Source organism: Adiantum capillus-veneris, chromosome 7 (assembly GCF_014529385.1).
Source record: "Adiantum capillus-veneris isolate H3 chromosome 7, ASM1452938v2, whole genome shotgun sequence".
Taxonomy (NCBI): Eukaryota; Viridiplantae; Streptophyta; class Polypodiopsida; order Polypodiales; family Pteridaceae; genus Adiantum; species Adiantum capillus-veneris.
In genome coordinates, this window is record NC_140937.1 from 71589433 (window position 1) to 71600528 (window position 11096).

General features: G+C 43.9%; 2 pseudogenes; one reads left to right on the forward strand and one right to left on the reverse strand.

Moving 5' to 3' along the window:
- Positions 1–5082: 5082 nt before the first annotated feature.
- On the reverse strand, positions 5083–7499 carry LOC147454035 (uncharacterized; annotated as a pseudogene).
- Positions 7483–8253, forward strand: LOC147454036 (uncharacterized; annotated as a pseudogene).
- Positions 8254–11096: the final 2843 nt, after the last annotated feature.

Below are 11096 nucleotides of genomic sequence, written 5' to 3' on the forward strand. Positions count from 1 at the left end.
CGGTGCAAATGCCGTGGGTAAGCGAATAGGTATGATTTTGGTGTACCGAGTACGTGGTGGTGGAAGCAAACCATTTGTGATGTCCGTGAGCACCATGGAAGCTATTTCGTGAGGAAGCAAATGATGAAAAGATAGAGGGGGAAGGGTAGAGAGGTTGAGGAAGATGGGAGGAGAGAAGGAGGGAGGGGGGGGGAGGGAGAGATTGGGGAGGAGGAGGAAGGTAGGGGAAGGTAGGGAGAGGGAGAGAGGAGGGAGGAGGGAGGAGGAGGAGAGAACAAAATGTTTATTACTTTATTTTTGAAAAAATGGACTTTCTAAGCTTGTGGGTTAAAAAATGGGTCAAAAAATGATTTTTGGATATGTATATATGTTGGGAGGGAGTTTTAAGTAAAAAACAAGTAAAAATGTTTTTTTTTCTTTTGAAGTCAAATTTTGACTCTTTGTGACCCACATTTTTGCTCATGTGGACACACCCCTATGCTTCCTTCACTTTAAAAAAAGCTAGAGAGAGAAAGTAACACTTTCGGTCCACATCCTACATTTGTCAAAAAAAAAGGCTAGAAAAGCCTACTCAAAACTACCTCCTTCAATGCCCTTGCACCCTAAACCCCACACAACATTAGCCTTAATCCCTAAAAATTAGGATTCCTTACAAGGCCCATGCAAGGTTCATATTTCTCCTAATGCTTCTATCTCTAAATCACATACACATATGCAGTACTTGGAATTGATTAACTTCTCTCTCTTTCTCTCTATCTCTCTCTCTCTCTCTCTCTCTCTCTCTCTCTCCCCCCCCCCCCCCCAAGCCTCCCCTTGGGCAAGGGGCTGCCTTGGGGGGGCGTTAAGCCATAGCTCTCCCCCACTCGACTCAGAAATTCCTGCTCTGCCCTACACAGACTATTTTGGCCCTACTCGACTCAAAGCTGTTTCGGCCGAGCTTGACTCAAAAGCTCTGGTTTCGACCCTATTTGACTACGCCTTAACACTGATCCTGGCTGTGGACTCTGGTTTTGGCCCTCACAGGTTCCGCCCGCCTCTGCGAGTCCCGATTTCGCCCTCAAGAAGGCCTTTCAGTGGGTTGTGCCTATGACCTCCAGAACTCAAGAAGAAGGTCGGCCCTAGCCTAACCTAAGGTTTCAAGCAAGAAGGGGTTCCCTAGTCTCTGTTTCAAGCAAGAAGGTGATTCTTTGTTTCAAGCAAGAAGGGGTTCTCTGTTTCAAGCAAGCAAGTGATTTTCTGTTTCACAAGAAGAAGGTCGGCCTTTAAGGCTACTCCGACCTAAGTAGCTCACTCTTTGCATTCATGGCTACCAACGCCTCGTCCCGAGGTAAGCTCAGTTTCATTGGAGTCGTAGAAACATCTCTGAAGGTAGACAACATCACCCGCCTTCAAACCAAAGTCGAAAGCATCCGCAAGGAGAATGACGAGCTGAAATAAAGGCTTTCAGCTTTCGAAGCCCGGATTTCCACAATAGAGAATTGCAAGGAGGAGGAGTTGAAACAGATAGAAATCAAATTCACGAAGGCAAAAGAAGAAGTAGAGACGACTGTCACAAAGGAGGTCAAAACTCAAGTACAAGAGGTAATCTCTTGCAGGGTCAAAGATCGTGTGGCATCCACGCTACGTGAATGGCAACGACAGGAGAATATCTCCCTCAATGTTCACATTGGTGGGCTCCCAAGAAATTGGAAAGGGGAGGGGGACCTCAAGTTTCACGAATCATTTGCCCACATCCAATCCTCAATCCCCATGGTACAATGTGATCTAGCAACAATTACTTCTCTTGCACACGAACCTCGCACAAATCATGCAATGTACACTTTCAAAACCAAGGTGGAACGAATCAAATTTCTTGAGCAATCAAGGCTTATCAAGGACACCAAAATATGGTTTGCAGAAGATCTTACACCCACTCAACTCAAGAAAAAGAAGGTAGAACTACAAAAGATGCGAGAAGCGTGCACAATAGGGAAATGGGCAGTCTACTGAGGAGGTAAATCCATTATTCAAGGGTTTCGAACTCCCAAACAGGCTCCCTCCTCACCCCCTTCTCCATAGATTTTGTTCATCTTGTCTTATCTTACCTTCTTTTTGGACCCTCAGTCCTAAACTGAGATGTATCCCAAAAGCCCCCCACGTTTGTAATGTTTTGTCTTTGGTCCCATGGGTCATATCTGACCTCCGTGGATGATAATACAATCTCTCTCTCTCTCTCTCTCTCTCTCTCTCTCTCTCTCTCTCTCTCTCTCTCTCTCTCTCTCTAACTAGACACACACACACACACACACACACACACACATCCGCAAGCAGTTTCGGCCCCACACACTCCCTTCAATAAATGTAGCAATCCAAATAAAGATAATGTAATATCAATGTATTTGGACATAAGATTTCTAAATTTTGATTCCACTGAGAGCATAGCGTGAGGGCTCTACACAGATTAAAAAAAATTATATCTATGTTCAGTTTGAGGTAAGAAGGTATCTGCACGTCAAAATCAAACCTACCTAAATAAAAGTGATCTCTATTCTATTATATTTTGCAGACCGATAACCTCATGTGAGAGTACACGTTGCACACAACGACAATCTCTAAATTATATCACTAATTCACTTCCACATGTGAGTAAACTGAGCACGTAGCAAGTGAGACCTAAAAAATAAACACCTTGTATGAGTGAGAGTTTGAGCTCTACACAACATACAAAGGTTACATATGATTTTTTTTTAAAAGTATCAATCAAATTTTAAAAAAAACATTAAATTGATTTTAATCAAAAGATTTTAAAACTATTTTAAATTTCTATAACTTTTGAATTATAAAAAAATCTCATGTTTTTAGTGTACTATTGACATGGAATACCTTTTGTGATGAATACTAGTCTCAGCAAGGCGCGCTGCCTTTTTTTTATCAATATATTTTCGATCGAAAATACTTCGTCCAAGTATTTTTCGATTGAAAATTTTTTTGATCGAAAAGCTAGGAAAAAAAATCGGTTGCCCATTTTTGCTGACGTGGCATCGTATAATACGGCCCGTATAATATGAGGTCATGTAAAATATACTCGTATATGACGTATTATACATTTTCCGTATAACTTATAATGCAACTTAGGAAAAGTTACATAGAGACATTGCTATGTAAGTTTGGACTTGAGGACTACAAACCTATTTCCACTCCCATGGAAACACGTTTGAAATTGAAACTTCACATGATGCTGGTGATCCTGCAGATGTCACTCTTTACAAAATTGATGCTAGTGGATGCCTCATTTATGTATGCATAGTTTGTAGTCTCATAGGTTTGCAGGTTTATGCATAGCCCAGGGTCTAAGCATTGGCAAGCTGTCAAGAGGATTTTCTGCTACTTGAGTGGAACTTCACATCCTAGCTTGTTTTATCCCAAGGGGGAATCATTGCCGCCAGACCTACATGCTTCTTTGGACTCAGATTGGGCTCGTTTTTTTGACATGCAAGTGTCCACAAGTGGTTTTTGTCTCATGCTTGGAAGTTCATGTATATCATGGTTGAGCAAGAAGAAACCTACTGTGACCTCTTCTAGTTGTGAGGCTGAGTACATGGCAGTCTTCACAGCTACAGTTGAGTGTGTATGGCTTAGACGCCTTATGGCCGATTTGGGTGTTGGACAAGACACTGCCAACACTATTTACACTGACAGTTAGAACGCATTGGCAGATGCGAGGAATTCAATTTTTCATGCTCGCACAAAGCACATAAGGTGCATTATCACTATGTTAGGGAGAGGCTCTCAGCAGGAGAGATCAGCTTGGCTTATGTGCCAACACATGACAACCTTGGAGATATTTTCACAAAGGCATTGTCTTGTGAGAAGTTTGAAGCTTTCCGCAAAGCTTTGCGCTTACTCCCCTTTGTGAGATGATCAGGTCCTCAGGGCATCACACTTCCCTTTACTCTATGTGTCAGCTCTCGTTCACCGCATCACTACAAGGGGGATTTGTTACCATATACATGTGGTAGTGATGTGTGTGAACACACTTAGGATCATCATAGAATTTTTTCCCTCACTAGGAGGTTTTTTCCCCCGTGCATTGTATATACGCCCATTATTCTAGGGCTATCTATCTTTCCATTGTACACTAAGTAATACACTCTCTATTGTGTGCCTTGATCTTCCTTCTCCTTCTCCAAGCTATGCTTGTTTTCCTAAAACTCTAATTCCAACAACCCCCATCAGCCCCAACCTACAACATGTCTCATTCTTGAGCCCACAATAACCTCCCTCTAGAGGCACAAGTCACAACAATCCTTACCTACCAGTAGAGAATTCATGCCAATATTTCTAATGAGACGCAGAGAGAGAGAGAGAGAGAGAGAGAGAGAGAGGGGGGGGGGGGGGGGGGGGGGGGGGGGGGGGAGGGGTCATAGCCCTCGAATCACGTATATGTAAATGGAGGGCTCGTGCTGTGCCATGCAACTGCACACACACTTGGCTTGGAATAAAAAGGGCATCCATGCTTCAGTCGAGAGAGTGAGAGGCATCCCGTTTGATTTGCCTCCTACTTTCACCCACTAGCCACGATTATGAAAATATAAAGACTTGTGCATTTGCTTGTTGGCTCTGCCCCCGTCCCCCCCTCTCGCTTTCTCGCTCTCATGTGTGCGCATAGAGAAAAGCTTTGTTCTGCTTATGCATGGTGTTCATGAGGGGCATCTACATCAAGGCTGAAGAACGACCACTATTGAGCAGACTAGAGTTAATTCCACCCATGGGATCACGAGCTCATGTGTTTTATGAGCATAATCACCTTAGGTTGGCTGAGGAAAATCGAACCAGCAAGGACCTGACGGGCTCAACTGCAAGGACTTAGGCCATGCTATCTGTGTGAAAACCACTTGTATGTGGAGGTGTGCTAACTAAGCAGCTCAGGAGCATGCTATCCAAGGGGTGAGATCTTGTGTCTATGGCACCTACAGGCAGGAATTCAGTTTAGCAGAGCCCTACACAAGAGAGAGTCAGATAGCTGCAGTCATGCTGGACACTTGACTGAACATGAGACGTCAAGCACGGCACATTTCTCCAATAGTGCAAGAAAAGTTTTTCAAATAGTACATGTGCAATTCCAAATTCGTGACTAGAGAGAGTATCTCCACTTGAGTTTTACATTTTATGCACATCCAAGAGTTTCGGAAAAAAAGCTCCATTCACTTTCGTATTTTAGAATGACTTCCTAGTCCCTTGTCACACTAGGGCACCCGTATCACCATCTTTTTGCACATGGCCATTAATGATGTTGTCAGCTTTGCATTTTTCTCAGCGAATGGAAGTAGCCCAGGTGGTTAAACCTCCAGCTTAGACTGTCCGGGTTTGACGTCTCTGAAAAAATCTTCCACGTACACTTTTTGCAATTGGTTGTTGCTTGGAGAACTTAGCCGAGGGTGCGAGGCCGTACCTCTGACAAGGGGTGGTTGCCAACTTTTTCCTTTTCATCCACAAATGGCTGGATACCACCTCCACATGGCCTTCGCTTCGTTGCCTTCGTGTGACTTGGGCCTAAGACAAATCTCCCCCTCATTTTTTTGCCTAGCTGAGAGAGAGAGAGAGAGAGAGAGAGAGAGAGAGAGAGAGAGAGATCATGTGAGAGGAGACACAGTTTTGTGTGTTATGGTCAAAGAAAAAAGAGAGCACATTTGCAGCGAGAGAGAAAGAGCAAGGGGACGCGAGAGGAGAGACGAAGAGAATGCAAATTGTTTGTGCCCTACAGCTTTTGGAGTCAAAGCCTCATGAGTCACATCTCTTGAATAAGGACGTGAAGACAAAAATTGGAACTCATAGATCATTGCTCTATTACTCTTTGAAGGTGGTTCTACATGTGGTATGGAGAGAGAGAGAGAGAGAGAGAGAGAGAGAGAGAGAGAGAGAGAGAGAGAGTACAGAATAAAACTATAGACATGGTCCCTAGGTGGAATGACCGCTTTGCTTCATCCTTGATGTTCAAGATGAGGCTCAAACCCATACGACAAGATGGATTCATGTCGTATTAAATATTCGCTCAAAAAATGTTGCTCAGTGTATGGTAAGACTCGCTTCAAGCATTTGCAGCCATGTGAAAATGCACACTCTCTTTTTAATATAAATATAAATCTTATAATGGCAAAGAGAGTCCCCTTTACAAGTGTCAAAGTCTGCGAGATGAAGGCTAAATTCCAAAAAAGGAGAAGCTCATGTGCACACGATAAAGAGGGGGAGCGAAAGAGAGAGAGAGAGGCCACCAAAGACGACCGGCGGTACTCGTATAAGATAAGATGAGGACCGTGGTCTGTAAACTCATAGAATAGAAAGATAAGAAACTACTTACGTGAACCAAGACCCCATACAATTGAAAAAAATAAAAAACTGTGTAATTTCCTTTTCAAGTCGTGACGAGAAGGATTTGCAATAAATTAGTTTTACGGAGGCATCTATTTAACATAATATGGCGAAGGGGAGTGTCCTTTATACGTGGCGCAAGCTGCGAGATGGAGGCTAACTTCCAAAAGTCATGTGCTCGCGATAGAGAGAGAGAGAGAGAGAGAGAGAGAGAAAGAGGTCGCCTTCGGCGCGAGGTTATACAGTGGACCGGCAAGAGCAGTCATGCTGTGTGTGTGTGTGTGTGTGTGTGTGAGTGAGAGAGAGAGAGAGAGAGAGAGAGAGAGAGAGACCAATCAAAAGGCACGCATTGCACTGTGAGATCTTGCTTCCTAGTAGAGTTTGACCTGGAACATGGGCGCTGCCATGGCTACTGCGTCCATCTCCAATGTTGCTGCTCTGGGCTACAGCCTTGCTACCTAGAATGCCCTTCACGAGGAGGTCCCTGCGGCACAGGCCAGAGTCACCATGAGCTTTGACTATTGTTATGGGCACGATCGCCCCAAATACCTTGGCCCCTTCTCTGTCGGGACCCCTTTCTACCTCAAGGGCTTCTTTAGCGATTACGATTGGAACACCGTTGGCCTGTCTGCAGACCCTGAGGCATTTGCCTAGAACATGGCTTTGGAGGTTATCGACATCTGATGGGCCATGCTTAATGGAGCTTTGGATGCATCTTCCCAAAGGTTGCACAGAAGTACTTGAATGTGTTCGTCAAGGATGCTATCCGGTTGTGAGAGAGAGAGAGAGAGAGAGAGAGAGAGAGAGAGAGAGAGAGTATGCGATACAACAATGGAATCAGGAGGGACAGACTCCCAAGAAGAGAGATGGGTTGGAAGCCACTGGTTTGTTGCTGAACCAATTGCAACGTGGCTTAGAGTGTGAGCTGAGAGATGCCCACAGTGTTGCTATAGTGTGGTACGTGGTGACGTAGCTGGGGACAGAGAGCTGGGTGAGGGATTGGAGGATGATGAGGGCCATCTTGGATTAGCACCTCCTCACCCTCATGGACATGAAGAACACGGACAAGCTGCTCATGTATGCAACCAATGGAACATTGCATTTTGTAGACATGACGGATGCATTGTAGAATGAGAGTGGGATGCTCAGATCCGAAAGGTGCAAAACTGCCTGTAAGAGGAAGCCTGCATCAAGAATCCTTCAATAGACGTGTTCCTAGCAACTCTTAGCCGCAGACTGGCAGATTCCGTTGATGAAAAGCTCGCGAAGGCAGTAACTTCCATTCATGTGAAGAGTGAGGATAGGAGTAGAGATTTAGATGGTGAGTTTTATGAGAAGAAACTACCACAGTTGTACGAGAGCCTACAAAAACTGACTGCTCTGATAGAGGGTGTGATGAAGGAGCTGTCGAGCATACCGGATGAGATCTGCCGACCGAGATGTGAAGCCAGTTGTCCGTAGTGTGGCAGCATGTGCTACCATGTCAAAGGACATAGTGCAGCAAAGCATGAAACCGTACACCAGCCTTCAAGACTCAACACATCCTGGTGGTTTGGGGAGAGGACACTGGTGAAAAATTTGTGCCTTCAGCAAGTGGAGACAGGCGGCTGGATGAATCTCTGGGACGAGAATGGAGAATTGATAAAAAGTGCCCCTTACAGAGATTTCAACAAGGAGTATCCGACTTGGACGATGCCTTACAGTAATGAGGACAATGCAATGAAGGTGCAAGAGAGTCTCTTCTTCCACTTTCAGAAAGAGCTGGTGGAGAAGTTGAATGAAACATATTACCCATCAAGAAAGGGTGCATTGGCACCCACCAGAATTTGCTTGCCGCCACGTTGCAACTGGTTTAGCAACAAACAAGTGATGAATCCCTTTCCCTACTATAGACTTGCACCTTGAAAGCATGTGGCATTACACAAGATGCTTACATGGGCGAAAGAATTCACGATGATATTGTTAGACTAGGGTTGTTAAAAGATAACATCGTGCTTTGGCACTACCTCGATCGACATGTATCCCAAATGTGGTGCATTTCATAAGGCACAAAAAGTGTCTGAGGAGCTTCCTATCTTGGATGTCATCTTTTGGAATGCACTGATTACGAGATTTGTCCAACTTGGGCAAGGCCGAAAAGCTCAAGGTTGTTTTCGACAGATGCGAAGCAAGGGTGTCTCTCCAGATGCAATCACATACGCTTGCATCTTGCAGCCAACGATCAGCGGCACAAAGCTCCAAGCTATTTTCAGTAGGTGCAGAGAGAGGACCTCTTTGCAACCACAATCACATACACTTGCACCTTGAAGACATGTGGCATTACACAAGATCCTCATATGAGCAAAAGAATACACGACTTAGGTATTTGAAAGAAAACATCGTGCTTGGCACTACCTTGGTCGACATGTATTCCAAATGTGGTGCACTTCATAAAGCACAAAAAGTGTGCGAGGAGCTTGATGTCTGGGATGTCATCGCTTGGAATGCAGTGATTGTGGGATATGTCTAACTTGGGCAGGGCCAAGTAGCTATGGGCTATTCTCGATAGATGTGAAGCGAGGGTGTCTCTCCAAATGCAATCACATTCGCTTGCATCTTGAAGGCAAACATGGCAAGGCAAAGGGGGAGATCTACGATGAGACGTCTAGCTTTTCTCCAAGGCATGTTGTGAGAACGAGACAGACGTATGCTCCAAGATTGTGCTAAGAAGAATTATTTTTACCAAGGCAATAGGATACATGCTGATATTCATGATAGTGGGTTGCTTGAAACGAGCACACTATCTATCTATAGTATATATTTGGGGGGGGGGATTTCGGTCCCTCCCCTGGTCACGTGTCGCAAGCAGCTTGATCCGGTTGCGTTCTCTCTATGCAAGCAAATAACGCGTGGAGAGAGAGAGAGAGAGAGGCCGCCGGCCATACTAGTAATTTTTAAAGCGGAGGATCCCAAGATAGAGAGAGAGAGAGAGAGAGAGAGAGAGAGAGAGCGCAAGAAAGGCACGGCGCATGCTGGCAAGAAAGGACGTAGTTGGTGTGCTCGCGAGGAAGTGAAGGTGCTGTGTCTGTGTGTGTGTGTGTCTGTGTGTCTGTGAGAGAGAGAGAGAGAGAGAGAGAGAGCTGCACGCGCCTCCTGGAGCCTTGAGGAAAATTCAGAGTTGGAGCCCAAGTGATGACGAGGCAATCAGGTTGGCCAAGATAATTATCTTAATTTTTGAATTTTAACAAACTTATTTGATTGAGCTACGGAAAATGAACGTCAAATCACTTGCTATTTAAAAAGGCACGTTAGTGATGCTGCCTTTCCAAAGTAAACCACTGACTGACCAATGCAGACAGCCATACATTTTACTTTTGAATGTGCAGTATTGAAATCTTTCTTATTTTTTGCATTCTGACAAGAAGTTTTACAGAATTGTGCCCCCACACCAGTGTGTTCGGGAAAAATCATTTTCCCAAACATACAAGGATTCCTTTTCTTGAATTTGCCAAGAGGAAATTCTAGAAAATTAGGCTTATTTTGCTGGTTTTTTCTTTTTTCTTTTCTATTTTGGGGTGGAATTTCTCCCTTTCCCCTTGCCCTCAACCGGCAATTTTGAAATTGAAAACGGCACTATATTAAGTTAAGACACATTTTTCCCGAACACTGCCACACACCCACACTCGCATGTCGGAGTGGTTGATTCATTAGTGGGCGTTATTTTGCAGAAATCTACAGAAGTAGAAATATAGTTGGAGGAGGGGTTTCTCTAACATTCACCAAACAAAATTTATTATTGTCAAAGCTAACCTTAACCTTAATAAAATCCCGCCTCGTTTTTAAAAAAAATAACTTTCGTGGGAAAAGGAGGGAATTTTGTGAGTATTTAAGAGTAAAATACCGGCAAATGCTCCAAATTTTAGCCTTAAAATCCGGATTCTTTAAAAGTGTGCTCTTTATTTATCAAGTAAGAAAAAATGTTTTTGGCGAGGCGTGAGGGGGCTAGGTCGTGCCACGCATCGACATGAAAAAGGTAAGAAATATTATTTTGGCTTAGGGATAGAGACCACGAGGATGTTCAAGAAAGGCAATCACCTTTTTGATCTACAGAGTTGTACTTGTACACAAAGACTTGTCTCACTATGAGGCTAGGCTTCCCGGGTCATGATAAAATCATACCTAGAATTGAAAATGCTTGTTACTTGTTTGTTAGCCTTGGATTAAAACCATGTGTTAATGCTTGTCATCTCCATAGACAAAAACAGAACAAGGTGTGTTAACCCAAGAGAAATTAGTGAGAGTAATAATTTTATCAGCTAGATGATAAGCTGACCATGCAATTATAATGGGTCGAATACTTACATATGAAGGTGTCTCTTGAGATGTGAAAGCGAGAAAAAGGCATTGATCAAGGAGGAGTGAGCTACACAAATGTGGAGCAAGTTTAAGATGATATGTGTCGGGTCGCTACAACTCCATTCCAAGAAAACTTCGGAAGACATTCACTATGTGGAGTTGCTTGTAACTTTGTTTTCAGAGTGTCAATGAGTAGTGGGATCAAGCATTCTGCAAATGGCATTGGTGATTTGTTTAATTGATTAAGAATCAATAGGAATGGATTGCACCCAAAGCTTCACATTAAGGACTTGTTTTGCATGTGTGTAGTACACCCCTCCTTGATCGGCGCAATTAACTTGCTCTCACATTTCAAGAAATAGCTTTAGTTGTGAGCGTTCATCTATTATATTGACGAGTGGTGCACTTATGAT